At 34.5% G+C, this 15,938-nt stretch overlaps 1 long non-coding RNA gene across 1 annotated transcript in view; it reads left to right on the top strand.

The window, feature by feature from the left end:
• Positions 1-7,540, top strand: part of LOC123642232 — a 252,887-nt gene extending 245,347 nt beyond the window's left edge. Inside the window, exon 7 of the long non-coding RNA XR_006736405.1 lies at positions 7,513-7,540. This is a non-coding gene — a long non-coding RNA (uncharacterized LOC123642232). The remainder of the gene's footprint in view (positions 1-7,512) is intronic.
• Positions 7,541-15,938: the final 8,398 nt, after the last annotated feature.

The following is a 15,938-nucleotide window of genomic DNA, read 5'->3' as shown; positions in this document are numbered from 1 at the left end:
TAGGGAAGATGAGAAAGGAAATAAAATTAGTGTATTTTTTAGCTTTTGCGATGTAACAAACCACCTCTAAACTTACTAGTTTTAAACAGGAGTAAGCAAACTATGGCAATAGTACTTTCACTGGAACTATAAATTACCTTTGAATGAAGTTTTGCTGGCATGCACAGTCATATCCATACAGTTATTTGTTCTCAGTGGCTGCTTTCTTCTGCAACTACAGAGCTGAATACTTGAGACAGATATCATATGATTCACAAAGTCAATAATGTTGTAATATGGCACTTTACAGAAGCCTGGTTTAAAACAACACATCTTACTATTTCTCACAGTTCTTTGGGTTGGTTGGATGGTTCTTCTGGTCTGGGTCAGCTCATCTAGGGCTGCATGGACCGAGATAATGTCCCGTAAAGTGCTTAGCCTGAAAGACTTCAGCTGGGTGAGCTGGTCTCTGCTCCACATTTATGTGGTGTGCCTGGATTTTTTCCATACAACAATCTCAGGGGTCTAAAGAACAGCAAGAGAGGTTAAGTCCCGATGTACAAGCACATTTCAGCTCACATCTTGTTTGCTAACATCTATTGACCAAAACAAGGGCTTCCAAGGTAGAGTGAGTGCTCTGCCAAGGAGAGCTCAGACGCCTTGGAGAAAGGCAACACCGCGGCCTTTCCAGGATCAACAGTGACTCTTGTGTCCAAGAGCAGTTCTGATGACTCAGCAGCAATGAGTCTAATAATTGGTGCCTTGGAATAAATCACAGCTTATTTCCTTCTCCAGAAAATATGTTACCTCCTTGACTTGGTCTGTCATTTTCTGTTTTTTTCCCTAATAATTTGCTTTTCCTGCTCAGATTTTGACATTATCTTTTTTATTTTCTCTCATGGCTTATATTTACCCATGTTTTCTGTTTCCTTATAATTTGTACTGCTTTGATCTTAAAGCAGTACAAATTTTCTTTTTCTTTTTTACACTACTTTATATATTCTCTGGAAGTCTTACTTCAACCTCTTTAAGAGGGTTTGTGATTTAGTCAGCCAGACAATGGGTAGTTTAAGACATCTCTTTTTTGTCAGAGTTCTCATATTAGGATATTTTATAGCTGCTAATTTGCCTCTAGTTTGCTGCATTTGGGTCAGATAATGGACTCTTATAGTTAAAACAAAACAAACACCCCACCTACCTTGGAAAAAAACCCAGTGATCTCTTAGGAAGGAATGCCTCAGAAAGATGTTCCATAAATCAGCAGTCTCCCACAAATATAACACAAATAAGTTTTAAGTGTGCCAAGATATTGAAACCCTTAGGCTACTGTGTGCCTAAGCAGGGCCTGGGAAAACTGGAGCCCTTGGCTGGTTATCTCCGGCACATTTACAGCTTCTCAGTTTGCCCTAATGAGTTTACAAATATTGCCATGTCCTTCATGTCCCCTATCTATCATGAAAACGAATGGAAAACACTAACTTTCCTGACTTTGTTTTTCTCTGCTCAGTTGGGGTGTCCAAAGCTCCATCGCTTTCAAGACCAGATTCTTCAATATATATTTTCACAGCATTTTTCCCTCTTGACTTTTTGTAGCATTTCTAATATTTACCATTTCATTTAAACCTTTTTTTAAAATTTAGTGTGTTCCTCAATTGTCTCACTTAATTATATATTTCACTGCTATATTTCAACCAAAATGTCTTCTTCTCCCAAGGAAAATGCAAGCATATAGAAAACAAGAACATTTCTTCTATTTCTTTTTGTCTCTGTCATAGCACTTATTGTACTGCTGGACACAGGGTAAATGTTTACTAATTTTTAAAATAGAATTAAAATAATATAATTGAAGAGAATTAATATTGAAAATGGGATGAGGTACTATTAATTTTGCAGAAAATAAAAACAATTTTATTGTATATATATATAAAGTATATATATAAAGAATATATACTTGCCTTAATCATTTAACTAGCTGTAATCTGTGAAGAATTATGTAATTATGTAAGAAAATAAAGGACTGTTTAAAAAACAAACCAACAAAAACTTCTACAAGTCCTCATTCTAGGACATAGTGGTTATACAATTGTCCTAACTTCTCCTTAGGTTTCAGCTTAAAACAGTGATGCCCAAAACAATCAAATTTTTCTAGTAGGAAAGTCCTTCACAAGGTTAGTTCTTAGCTTGATTTCCAGTTCATTATGGAAAGGCTTGTTGTTCAGAGGTGACACCGTGACATGGAAGGCTTTGCATCTAATCACAATCAAATTAACATTGGATCATTTACTGCTGATAATCTTACTCTGTCTACCACTATCAATCAAGTTTCTCTGAGGCTTGCTTATGCTTTAACAATCCATATTTCACAGTTGTGATTTTATGTCTATAAAATGTAATTCCCAAATATCTAGACTATGTGTTCCTTGAAACTAAATGAGATGTGAAAAATCACTCAAATCTGTGGCTAGGGCTACTTTGTTTTGCTTGGAAAATCATGCAAGTAGGCAGCTTTTGAAGCATGAAGTAGACAAAGGAAGTCTTTATCCTCAGGACTCTGACTTGTGGTTAGGCAGACACTATAAATATAAAGATATATTCTAAACTGAACAAGTACTGGGTAGGAGAAAAACAACTGGTAAAGAAGTCAAGATTGTTGTGGGAAATGTTAGAATGCATAAATCCTTTGCTTCGCTGCTTTTGTGTGTGCCTCAGCCTGAAAGCCTCATGAAACCCCCAGGGCAGAGGTTTTCTCTGGTCTCTGAGATAGCACGGCTGGTGTGATGAGGGTAGCCCTTCTGTGACAGGGATTTCTTAACTTGGGCCATAATCAGGTCCAATATATCAGAAGAATCCTTAGAGTTATATACATAATTTTGTCTGTGGGGGAAATTATGCATTTTTATTGAGAGAGAGTCCATAGATTATGCTGAAGTCTCTGAATTAAGCAGATAAAGAAGAACACTCTATAAAAGCGCTACCCAGTATAAATATAATGTGAGTCATAAATGCAAACCACATATGTAACTTTACAATTTTCTAGTTGTCACACTATAAAAGTGAAAAAGGCTGGCAAACTTAATTTCAATAGTTATTTTATTTACCCTAATGTGTCCCAAACATAATTTTAACGTATAGTTATTCATCTCTTGATGGGGATATGTCCTGAAAAATACATTAGGCAATTTTGTTATTATTCGAATATCAGACTGTACTTACACAAACCTAGATGGCATAGCCTACTACACGCCTAGGCTGCATGGTACAGCCTATTGCTCCAAGGCTACAAACCTGTACAGCATGTTACTGTACTGAATATTGTGGGGAATTATAACACAATAGTATTTGCATATCTAAACGTATCTAATCATAGAAAAGGTACAGTAAAAATACCATATTATAATTTTATGCAACCACTCTTACATATATAATCAGTTGTTGACCAAAATGTCATCATGCAGCTAATGACTGTACAGTCAACGTAATATTATTAACAAGTTTTTTTTTCTCATACTGTCTTCAAAATCTGATATGTATTTTATACTTACAGCGTGTCTCAATTGGACTGGGTAAATGGCAGATACTTACTAACCATACCAGCCTATTGGCTACAATAACGGACAGGGCAGCTCCATGGCAGCTCCATAGCCTTCGTTTTGTATTCTTTCCACCATGATATGATTTTATGGTTTTCATTCCACCCCCAAGGCTTTCAGCATGTCTTGGTCTCTTGATATTTCTCTCTCTCTTTATCTGTCTCTCTCTGTCTCTCCCTCTCTCTTTCTCTCCCCCTTTTTCCTACCCTCCTCTCCCCTTTTTTTGTCCTTGGTTAATACCACATTGCTAAATCATACATTAATTAGTAAATAATTTTGATAACTATAATAAAGATAGGGCCTGAGAGATCAGTTCTTTATAACATATAAAACTTGAATTACTGCTCTCCGAGTCAGTTACAGAGCCAAAGTCTTCAGTGTAGGATTAGAGGGCATTAATCAAGGAAGGAGGCATTAGAGGTTGGACAGATCCATGAAGGAATCCACCTCTGCTTGTACTCATAATGTTCCCTCTGCACGCAGATTCTTATTTCTAAAGAATTTCTATGTAAGAGATATGTCACTAAAAAAACTTTGCAAAAAGAAATTTAGCTCCTTATATGTAATTATTTAATAATAATTTTGTGCATTGTTCTATGAAATGGGACAGATAAGAAAAGTGTGTGGGTGCTAACATGCAAATACCCCCCCAATCCCAAATAAATCACTCCCATTATTTAGTCTTTTAATCATATCCATGACTTTTGGAATCTTTTATGATTGCCTGCTTTTCATCAGAAAATCTTTTCATATCATTTATTGTTCAAAACCCCAGAGATAGCTCTATGTTCTGACATGTCTTCTAATTCAATCAGCAAACTATTTAGTGTCTAGTATATTCTAAGTATTGTGATAAGCATTAAATAGGCAGAGAATAATAACATTAGTGAGAGGTTTATTTCATTCTTCCTACTGCGGATACTCATAAATTCACACCTTATGCCCCACTGAGTGTGGTTCACCTGATATATAGCATACTATTCAGTATATCTAGTAGAAAAAAGAAAAAAGTCCAAGGCCAGAACTCTTATAATTCAGCTAAAATTTAATGGTATCTTTTTCTGACATTTTGGGGTATGAGAATTTCAAAAACTATATTACATATTTGAATTAAAATTTTCAAGTATAAACTATGTAAATAAAAGAAATTATTATTTGTTCAGTAATCATTTCACTTCATCAGCTTGGGGTATAAAACAAGGACAGATACCCTTTTACTGTCTTTTACTTTATATCTTTTACTGTTTCACTTAAAATGTTAGAACTTTCATTTCCTTATTTTAAAACCGTTCCGTTTTATTCACCAGGTTCTTTGAAACACTCAAACTACTTCATCATATTGAATGTATAATTTCTGGTCATTCTTGTCTTGTTTTTGAAATGGAAATTTTGCCACTTCAGGCTGGGAGATGTCACATCTCTCCAAAGTGGCTACTCCAGAATAGGTTGCTGTACCCCTAAAATAGGGACCTGATGTTGCACATGACAGCCTGGCTGTTCATACTCTTAAGCTATTGTAGCAAAAATGATATAATCTGTTGTTCTAGGCAATGCAATCAAGACTGAGTTTCCTTCATCCTTGTACCAGTATTATTCCTAATTCTTTCATTCTTTCATTCATTTAAAAAATACACTGGAATTTTTACTCCTGGCCAAGATAGGGGATAAATTTATGATACAACTTGAAACAACCACGAAATGATACAATGGCTTGCAAGACAGTGATTATTTGGGAACAAAGGAAAGTAGTCCCTTAAAGATGAAAAACAAATGAGTCCTAAAAGTGTCCCAACTAAATACCATTAGTTTCCAGGCAGTGGCACAGGGAGGCAGCATCCAATTGGAGCCCATTGACTTCCCGAGTTGAGGAGACATAGCTAAGGGGCCAGAAAGAGCAAGGTGGCTGAAGTTCTCGGGACAGAGAAAAGAGAGCTGCATACAGAGAGAACTCTAGGGATCTACAGAGGGTTCTCCTCAATTTTTCACTGAGTATTGACAAGCTAAAGCCTGTAAAGAAACTATACAAGGGCCGAGAAGGAACCACATTAGACTCTATTGTTAGAGGCAGCAGTGCCTAGTGCTTAAACAGGGCTGGGACAAATGCCTGTTCCAAACAGAATCAAAAAACTCATTATTCATGGGGCGTTGGGTAAAGAACACAGAAGATTCTTGCTCAGAAAGAAGGAGCATTTAACCCTAAACTAAATACTGTACTGCCCCTGCCTCATGAAAAGTAAAACCAAGACCTATAAGGATTAAACTCTTTCCCACTGATTTAGTGAGTCCCAAGACAAAACTCCTGAATTTTTATAGGAATACAAAATATCTGCCCCCTAACAAGAAAAAATTCTTAATGTTTAGCATCTAATAAAAAAAATCAGTCATTACTCTGCAAGCAAAGAATCAAGGAAATAAAACTCACATACAGGAGAAAACTCAGTCAAAACCAATGCAAGTTTGACTCAGATGTTAGAGGATGAGGATATTACAATAGTTATTATAACATAGAAAAGTTATTATGACATAGAAGATGTAAAAAGGCATAAATCAAATTTCAGAAATAAAGACAAGTTTGTGTAATGGAAAATACAGATGAGAATAATGATAAGAATATACATTACAAAATAAAATATTAGTAAACTCAAAGACATTGGAAAAGAAATCACCCAAAAGGAAACACAGAAAGATAATGGAATTAAAAAAAGACTTAAAGGAAAGAGCATCAGTGAGAGGCAGGACTACTTCAAGTAACCAGATATATGTGAAAATGGAGTCCACAAAGGAAAGGACAGAGGGGAGGGAGAGGACAGTAAAATATTTCTAGAAATAATGGAGAAAATCTTTCCAAATTCAGTGAAAACTATAAACCACCAAATCTAAGAATCTCCATGAAGTCCAATCAAAAGAAACATGACAAAAATTATCATACAGGCTTATTATAATCACAATCAAAGTGCTCAAAACAACAGTTTAGGATAAAGTCTTAAAAGCAGCCAGAGGAAAAAAGACATGCTATGTACAGAGAGACAAAAATAAGATGACAGTGGTTTTCTTGGCAGAAACAGTACAATGAGTGAGACAAGAGAGTAGTTCTTTAAGACAGTGAAGGAAAAATCAAATTGTCAATTTAAAGATCTTTACCCAGTGTAAATATCTTTTAAAAATAAAGAAAATATAACTGCCTTGTATATTTACTCTCTATATATTGAGACATACAACAGCCAGTGCCATAATTTTTGGTTCAACCGTGAAACATAGCTTGGGAAACTAAAGAAAAGAAAATTTTATTGTAGATACCCATTTTTAAAATTCTTGTCACTGTTTTTTTATCCTTTCTGATGTTCCAAGATTCTTTTAGCCATTCTGTTAAGGTAGATATGTAGATGACAAAATCTCTTAGCTTCCTTCATCTGAGAATGTGATTTCCACTAAAAATATATATGTATTTGTATATAAATGTAAGTTAACAACACCTGAAAAATGTGTGCCACGTTATAGGCTAATCTTGCTATTCTTTCACTATCTTCTTCATTTTGAAGCTTAGGTCATTGGTTTTACATATGTCTTCCATACTAACATAGGCACTCAAACCTATAAATTTCTAACAGTGTTATAGCTGCTAACTCTGGAGTTTAATACACTGTGTTTTCTTTACCTTTTAATTTATATCTATTTCCTGTGTGTGTATGTGTGTGTGTGTGTTTAATCTGTAAGTTGTATACAATGGCAAGGCTTAATTTCCAGATGTTTTGGGATTTTTTAGATATCCTAGAGTTACTAATTATCACTCTAACGCCATTGTGATCAGAAAACATACTCTGTATTATCTTTATCGTAAGAAATTTGAGACATATTTTATCATCCAGTACATGGCCTATCTTTTGGTTGCTCCAAAGTGTAATTGAAAAGAATGTGCATCATCTGGGTTTCTTTGAATTCTTAGGCTTCAAGAGTCACTGCCTTATACCGATCAAGATCTGGAACGCTCCAGAGTTATTCTTTGAGATTCTGTGTCTTGCTCTAAGTCTTCACCTGGTTTCAGCTTAGAGGATGGCCCTGCCTGCCTAAGGATTTTGCCCAGCGTGCTTCAGTCATCTTCAGGGTACTACCTATATGCTCTCAGTAAAGGCCTGTGGAAAAGAATTGGGTAAGTGCAGATTTGCTTTATGTTTTGGGCTCAGTGAGTTTCTGTGATTTCATTTCTTACTCTACTTGTTCTCTTGATTAGTGAGGGAGTGACATTCCCTTGCAACTTTTAAAAATTTTAATCAGAAGTGAAAGTTCTCTCCTGGAGTATCTTGTATGATTTCACTCTAATTCTTGTCTTCTAAAAAGCCATCTGCCTTTGCCCTCAGGCATAGTCGATTGCTCATTACTATACCTTTATGGTAACACTTGGAAACATATGATTTAATGATTTATTTGCATTTGCCTCCTTCACTTAACTGTATACTCATCCAGGTTAGACTTCGTATTTATTCATCTTTAAACCACAGTGTCTAACACAGTGTACACAGCATCTGTTATGTTTTTGTTATTTTGCCAAACTAGAGTTGAGAAAACAGTGTTATGACTATAACTGCCAGTGTCCTAGAAAACTGCACTGCTGAAATTGAACTTGAAAGAAACTGAAACACCTAATGATTTTGCTGTGTTCATAAGAGAAACAAATAATTAGCTTATGTTTGTTAATGTTAGGCTATTAGGTAACAGACTTCTTAATGTGCTCAAGATTTTTGAATATTACTTTTTTTAAAGGATAATTATGAGATTTTGAAACACTTGATAAAAGATCTTTTAGTCACTTTCTGTGTTGCCTCAGGCTAACCAACTAACCCCCAAGTCTTCATTTGTAAACTAAAGATAATAAAACATAATTTTGCTAATGTTTTTGTCTTAATGCATCTCAGACACTATAAAATTAAAGGACTTTGATGAGATAGAATATGTTACAGAAGTTTAAAATACTTTTTTCCCTTCCTTTCTTCTTCCATGCACTTTTTTGGGTTTGTTTTTTTTTTTTGTGAAATATCAAGTGCTTCCCCTGTTTCCATCTAGCATCTACCATATGTCAATGTGGTGATGAAAGTTTAGGCCATTTTGAGTGACTTTTCCCAGGTTTTTCCCGGAGGGTCTATACTTGCTGTTCAGGATGGTCATCAAAATGTTAACTTATTACATGAGTCCTTAATCCAAATGCAGTTATTAGTGGCAGTCATTTATTGTCAAATGGTTTTCCTTGTTTTCCCACTGTAGTGTGACTAATCTTGTCTGTGAGTGGAAGAAATTTACTATTAATTCTTTCAATCTGATCTTTTGCCTCAGTTTTATTCACTGTAAGTCTCCCAGTTCATGAGACCAATTCTCAACTTTGTCCTCATGTTCCAGAAACTCTATTTCTGCCCTATTCTTTTGATTTTAAATATATTATTTTATTCTGAGTAGTAGTTCCTCCCAAACAAACCCTGTATAATTTTTGGCACTGTGTCTCAAGAATATAGATCTTATCCCTCCCTTAGTTCTCTCAACAACTGTGTACTTGTGAAGACAGTGTTTCCTTTGAGTTAAAAATAAAATAAATAAACAAACAAAATAAACAAAATACAGTAACGAAATGTAGTCCTACGAAGGTAATTGAAACTATGAAAAATTTTTGATGGCTTAGAAGACTATGTCTGTGAGATAGGCTTATTTTTCATACATTATATGTTAACTTTTATACAGACGCAGCGCTAACTTTTCTGCTTGACGCTTGGTCCTCAGATACTATAAACTACTTTAGTTTTATCAAAAAACATTTATTTCAAGGAAATCTCAACATTTTCTAACTCTATAAAGATAATAAACCACGTACATTTTCCCCAAGAGAAATATTGTCAATAACACAGATAAAATAGGGTTTTCTGACAAAATATTTTGTAAATGAGGCATAAAATTCACCAATTCTTATTTTCAGTCATTCTCAGTTTCCAACTATGGAATTCAGATATGAACACATATTTTACAATTGCACATAACATTGAAAACAACTTAAAATTTACATATTAATTTCTTCTATTTGTTGGCCATTGAGCTTTTTCTATTCTGTGTGTGATAAGACATTTTAAATTACTTTAAAAAACAATCTAAACAGCAACAGTCCTAATTTTGAGTGAGTAGACTAAGGAGGTTAAATGAATTGCTGATCTTACTAAAAGACAAAAACAATCAAGACATAATATTTGTAACATGGCTAGTCATTTTCCTCTTGATGCTTAAAGAGAACAACATATCAAGAGGAACATTTTTTTCACTGCAAGAAATGAGATTGATCAAGTTCAAAATAGTTATTCAATAAAAAATTGTCATACAATATTAGAGATATGTATGATATAATGAAATGATAATATGAAACATAACAAAATAGCATGTATAAAGACAATAAAATTATCTGAAACAAGAAAGAGGAAAAATAAAATAAAATTAAAATTGATAACATATATTTTAAAATATGTATAATAAAAGACACTCAGTTGGATCTAGAAGAGATCCTCAAATGTAGTTTTAGATGGCATTAAATACACCAGTGCAAATGTTTGTGCTCTTAAATCAAACAGACTTTATCGTCATAAAAACAATTTTTCCCCTTCTGAAACATGGCAATTGAGGATGCTAGAAGTAAGGAGTCCAGTATCTTGAATATTATAATAGTTATTCAGTTATATATTCAATGTTATAATAATTTATAATATTAACTCTGTTATTGAGATTTAGACCCTTTCCTTATTTCATTTTATGTATTTTTGGAGCTGAAAACATAACTTGAGATTCAATTTTTCAGAAAATAAGCAAAATCAAAATTTTAGTTTGGACCCACATGGGATAGTATAATACTTTAAAAATACCATTGTCTTAAGACATAAGTATTTTTATTTCTTTTCTGTTATGCAATTTAAAAAAATTATTCAAATTTTCTTAATAGTGATTTTCTTTATGATGCTTTCCCTAAGTAGAATAACCTATATTCAAACTACATAATTAGAATCAAACTAAGAATTTTAATAAAATTTTAAGAACCTCATTTATCAAGTTTAAACTATATCTTATTTCTGACTAGGACTATCTGAATTGAATTGCAAGAAGATCCTCCTACCTTAAATTTTTTGGGTAAAATGGAAAAAAAAAATCCTATCGCAATAGGCAGAATAGTCCCCTCCTCAACACATCCTAATCCTTGGGATCCATGAATATGTTAGGTTACATGACAAAGATGAATTAAGGTCCTAAACAGCCAGCCTTGAAATATAGATTATCCTCAATTATCTGGGTGGGCCCAGCAGAAGCACAAGGGTCTTTATAAGTGGAAGAGGGACATGGAAGAGTGGGAACCAGAAAGACAGTCACAGGAGAAGAACTTGGCCTGACATTGCTAACTTAACAATAGAAGGGGCAGTGTCTTTAAGCTGGAAAAAGGCAGGATAATGGATTCCTCCCTAAATCAGCCAGGAGTTTGCAGCCATGACTGCCAACACCTTGATACCTTGATTTTAGCCCAGTGAGACCCATTTCTGACTTCTGCAACTGTGAGATAATAAATTTGTAATTTTTTAAGCCACTAAATTTGTGGTGGTATGTTACAGCAGTCATAGGAAATGATTATGAATTTAAACTATACCTGCTCTCTGACTAGGACAACCTGGATTACAAGAAGATCCTGATTGTTGCCCTAAAGTTTTAGGTTTAAAAAAATGGTATAGTAACTAATAATTTATTTTTAACTTAGCAGTCACTTTGGCAATAAAATTTAAATGCTGTCAATAGCCTTAAAAATTTTTCAAAACATTAAGAAGATAAATATATTCAATAAATTACCTATACCTCTGGTCAGTTGACTGCTTCTCAGAGGGGTGTTTTGTTCTTTTCACAACCTTGGTCTTATGTTAATAGCCCATGCAGATACATTGACCCCTGCTCAGACACTTTAAACTCAGATTTCTTGATTTTCTCAACTGGGGGAATGGTACTGTCTCTCTAGAAGGAATTTTGGAAATTTTAGGGGGCATTTCTGATTTTCTCAATGACTGGGACATTACTGGCATTTAGTGATCAAAGCACAGGGATGCAAAACATCTTACAATGTTCTAGACAGTTTTGTACACCAAAGAATTGTTCCACTCAAAAAGCTAGTAGCACTCTTGTTGAGAAATGCGGCAACGATTCTTTCTTTCTTATTTCCTTTTATACTTAGCCCCTATTTATTCTGAAGCTAATTAGCTCTATGCTGGTGTTATTTCAACCTTTGATCTTAGCTTTCCTCATGCTGAAGAAGTGCTGCTCCGTTGAGACTTTGAGGAGGTTGGGATCTCTTTGACCCTGAAAGGTCTTTCTAAAGCTTTCTGCGGGTTCCCTACTTATGTTCTTGGTAAATTGATTTTCAATTTGATAATTATTATTTAACATTTTTAAGGTTGTGTATACATACCTTCTTTCTTTTGTAATGTTTCTGTGAATATGAGGAGGGAGAACTTCTGAGCCTTTTAAACCTTCTCTTTTACAAAGCTACCATTTCTGTTCATTTCTTTAGGGAAAAGGTTGCTAGTGTTTATTTTTTCCCCCTAGGTTCAACTATTGTTTTGTTTTGTTTTGTTTTTCTCTTTTCATTGTGTCTTTGGAAAGGGAATTTTTGTAATCCTGACTCCCTCTTTCTTCTTTACCAAGAATAGTTCTATCTAAGTGAACCTTCTTTGGTGATGAAAATGCTCTCTGTTCTGCACTTTCTGTATAGTACACAATACATACATGCACTTAAAATGTGCCTAGTGTGCTTTAAGAGCTGAATTTTTAATTTTAATTGGTTTAAATTAATAAATATTTTAAAAGCCACGTGCAGTTAATGACTGCAATATTGGGCAACACAAACTTAAGATCAGATTTTTTCCCAACATAGCACTCCAGAAGGTTACTATAAATCAAGTGGAGTTTGCACATGAGATGAAATCTAGCTGCCATGCTATCAGTCTGCTCAGGCTGACATAACAAAATACCATAGACTAGGTGGCTTAAGCAACAGAAATTTATTTCTTACAGTTCTGGAGGCTGGAAAATCTAAGAACAAGTTGCTTGACAATTAGATTTCTAGTAAGCACTCTTTTCTTAACTTGTAGACAGCAGCCTTCTCACTGTGTTCTCACAAAGCAGATGGGGTGGTAGGGGAGAGAGAGGGGGAGAGAGAGAGAGAGTGAGACAGCATAACAGAAAGCACTGGTATCTATTCTCATAAGGTCACTAATCCTATCAGGGCTCTACCCTTATAATCTCAACTAACATTAATTACTTTGTTACTCCAAATACAGTCACATTGGAAGTTAAGGCTTTGACATATGAACTTTAGGGGATACAATTCAGTCCATAGACTGCTTAAACTAGGTTGTACCTTTCTTACGAGTGGAAACATTATCTTATTCTTTTTTGTATCTTTTTATCTGTACATGCTGCTTATAATGCCTGACATCTCATTAGAACCTCAAAAATAGTTTTTGAATGAATGAATCTGTATGTAATGGGCAACTGAAATTTTACTTAAAAACTCATAAAAAACTTAATCAAAAAGCTGTATTTTATCACAAAGGCATATACTTTGTTACACATTGCTTGTCAGTCTTAAAGACCACTGGATTCTCCTCTTTTTCTTTTCTCCCTCTTTTTGTGACAATTTCTTCTTTCACCTGTTGCAACTTAAGGAAAGAATACAGAAGATCTAAATCAATACTTCTCAAAGTACAGTCCCAAGACCAAAAGTACCGACTTGACCTGGGATGCAAATTCTCCAACCAGACCTCAGGATGACTGAATCATAAATGGGCGGAGTGTGGCCTGGCAATCTTTGTTCTAAGGGGTCCTCCAAGCAATTCTCCAATACCTACCATTGATCCAACTATTGTCCTAGTCTAGAAAAAGTATGAAAAACTGAATCTTATGCTTCATAAAATGCTTTATGCTTTATAAAAAATGATTTACCAATTTTTCATTAACTTAGCAAGTATTCACTGAAGACTGGTTATGTCCTAGGAGGCCCAAGGATCAACAGTTAGTACCCATCTCTGAGTGGCTAATGGAAACCTGTTTTGCAACTTCAGAGCAACTGCTCTTAGTCTGGTAGCATGGTTTTAGGAATAACTTATTGTTTAATTAATCTTATATTCTCTTTCTTAAAGAGTGGAAACAAATAATTTGTCCAAGTTCTCTCATCTTTACATAGTCATAACGAGATACTTTGTATCTCAATTTGGATTGGGAGTACAACTCCCATGCTTCTGAAAACTGTTTCAATCAAGAATATAGATTACATATCCAAATTGTCAGAGTGCCTACCTAGTGGTTTATTTTGAGACCAAAATAAATTTTCCTTGAAACTTTCCACACAATCATACTTTTATTCCTCTATTTTATTCTCGCTCATTCTTAATCTTCCCTCTTTCATTCTTTGTCTCTCTAGACCATGTAATTTTCAAAAAAGAGGATGTTACATGAGCCCTCTTATTTCTGCTTTTCTTTCACTGGGGCCTGTGAAGCTCAAATGCACAGTAAAAAACCTATTAGTTCCTAGGAATCCATTCTTCATTTTCCCTCTTTATTTTACTGAGATCTACACTGTTGATTTTCTCTCTCCTTTCTAATCTTTTCATGCCTAAAAACACCATTCTGAAAATTAAGAGATATCAAGCAATGGAAGAGAGTGTTCAGAATAATTTTTTTTAGTCTTGTATTGACATAGATACCTTAAGCATCTGGTATAGTTTTTGGCACTTAGTCAACAGTCAATAAATGTCAGTTCCCTTTCCTTTCCTGACCTTAAACAGAAAGCATTTTGTAAAGCATTCTGTGGTAGAATGCTTTTGTATTCAAGGAGAGTCATACCTCCTTAATTTCCTGCATTAGTGGAGATTTGTTCAATAGCAATTAGCCTCAGAAATAGGTAAGGCAATAGAAATACAGTTGATGAGCTGCTGTGGTTAGCTCAGAAAATTTTATACCTTACACACTGAACTTTGAATAGCTGCAGACAGTAAAACTCAGACTTTGCCACAAAAGGCATAAGGGCAGGGTGCATTTGCTATAGAACAAAGGATGCCAGAGTAGGAAAGAGGACTTGATAAAATAGACAGCTCTCTCTATAAGCAACCAATGATCCATATTACCAATCTCAGAGGAAACATCACATTTGAGGGAACAAAAGTAAGGACAAACAGTACGCAATAGCAGAATTTCTAGGTGGCAGTCTTTCTGAAGGTAAGTGACATGGTTTTATAGATTAAGAAGATGCATTCCAGTCAATTCCAGAAACAATAATCAGAGAAGAAGGTTTCAAGGGAAGGATCTTTCATGAACCACTCTTGTTTCAGCTGGAAAATAATCTGGAAACAAAGAAATCAGGGACATAGACAAAATGTCATTAAAGCAAACTTGTCTCACAATGAATCACAACTAAGTAACGTAAAACTCAGTCACCAGTCATTTCAGACTCCTTTTCAATCCAGACATTTTTTACTAGTATAAGAATTATACAAATTTTATCACTAGGTATATTTCTCATTAATTCAGATACTTGACAAGAATGAGTCTACTGTAGCTTGTGAAAGAAGGACCAGATTGGGAGCAGCAAGAGTGCTGGCTAAGAGATTTATAATACCCTGAGGCAGTGCTTCCTAAACTTGAAAGCACATCAGAATCACCTCCAGGGCTTGTTAAAACAGAAAGTGCTGAACTCCCATCCTAGAATATCTGACTCAGTAGGTTTGTGGAAGGACCCGGGCATCTGTATGTTTAACAAGTTCTCAGTAGTATTACCAGATTTAGCAAACAAAAATGTATTTAAATTTGAATTCAAGACAAATAACAAATATAATTTTTGTATAAGTATGTTTCATGTGATATTTAGGACATACACATACTAAAAATATAATCACTATTTATGTGAATTCGAATTTAATTGAGTATCCTATATTTTATCTGGCAACCCTATTCCCATGGTAAATTTTTGCCACTAGTCTTGGAATGAAACTTTGGGAACAATTGTTCTAGTGAACAAATGTTTGTAGTTCCATCTAGAACCCACTGTATTTTTGCAAGTTATTTGTAAAGTAATACATGCACAATAGAATCTTGAGATGGAAGTTTTGGTTAAGGCATCATGGATAATACTTACATATTAAAAGAGGCCCTGTATCATTTTGAAGTAATTACAAAGTGAATTCTGGAAGCATAGTCCATTATTATTTACTATTCTCTACTCCTCAGTCACATAAAACATACAAAAGGACTGAGTGTTAAAAACTGGGCGATGATTTTTACAAAAGTTTTGTTTGGAGGGAGCTTTTCATGAATCTGACC

The sequence above is a fragment of the Lemur catta genome, chromosome 7, assembly GCF_020740605.2.
Source record: "Lemur catta isolate mLemCat1 chromosome 7, mLemCat1.pri, whole genome shotgun sequence".
NCBI classification, from domain to species: Eukaryota; Metazoa; Chordata; class Mammalia; order Primates; family Lemuridae; genus Lemur; species Lemur catta.
Note: the sequence above shows the minus strand (reverse complement) of the source record. Positions and strands in the feature narration are given on the sequence as shown.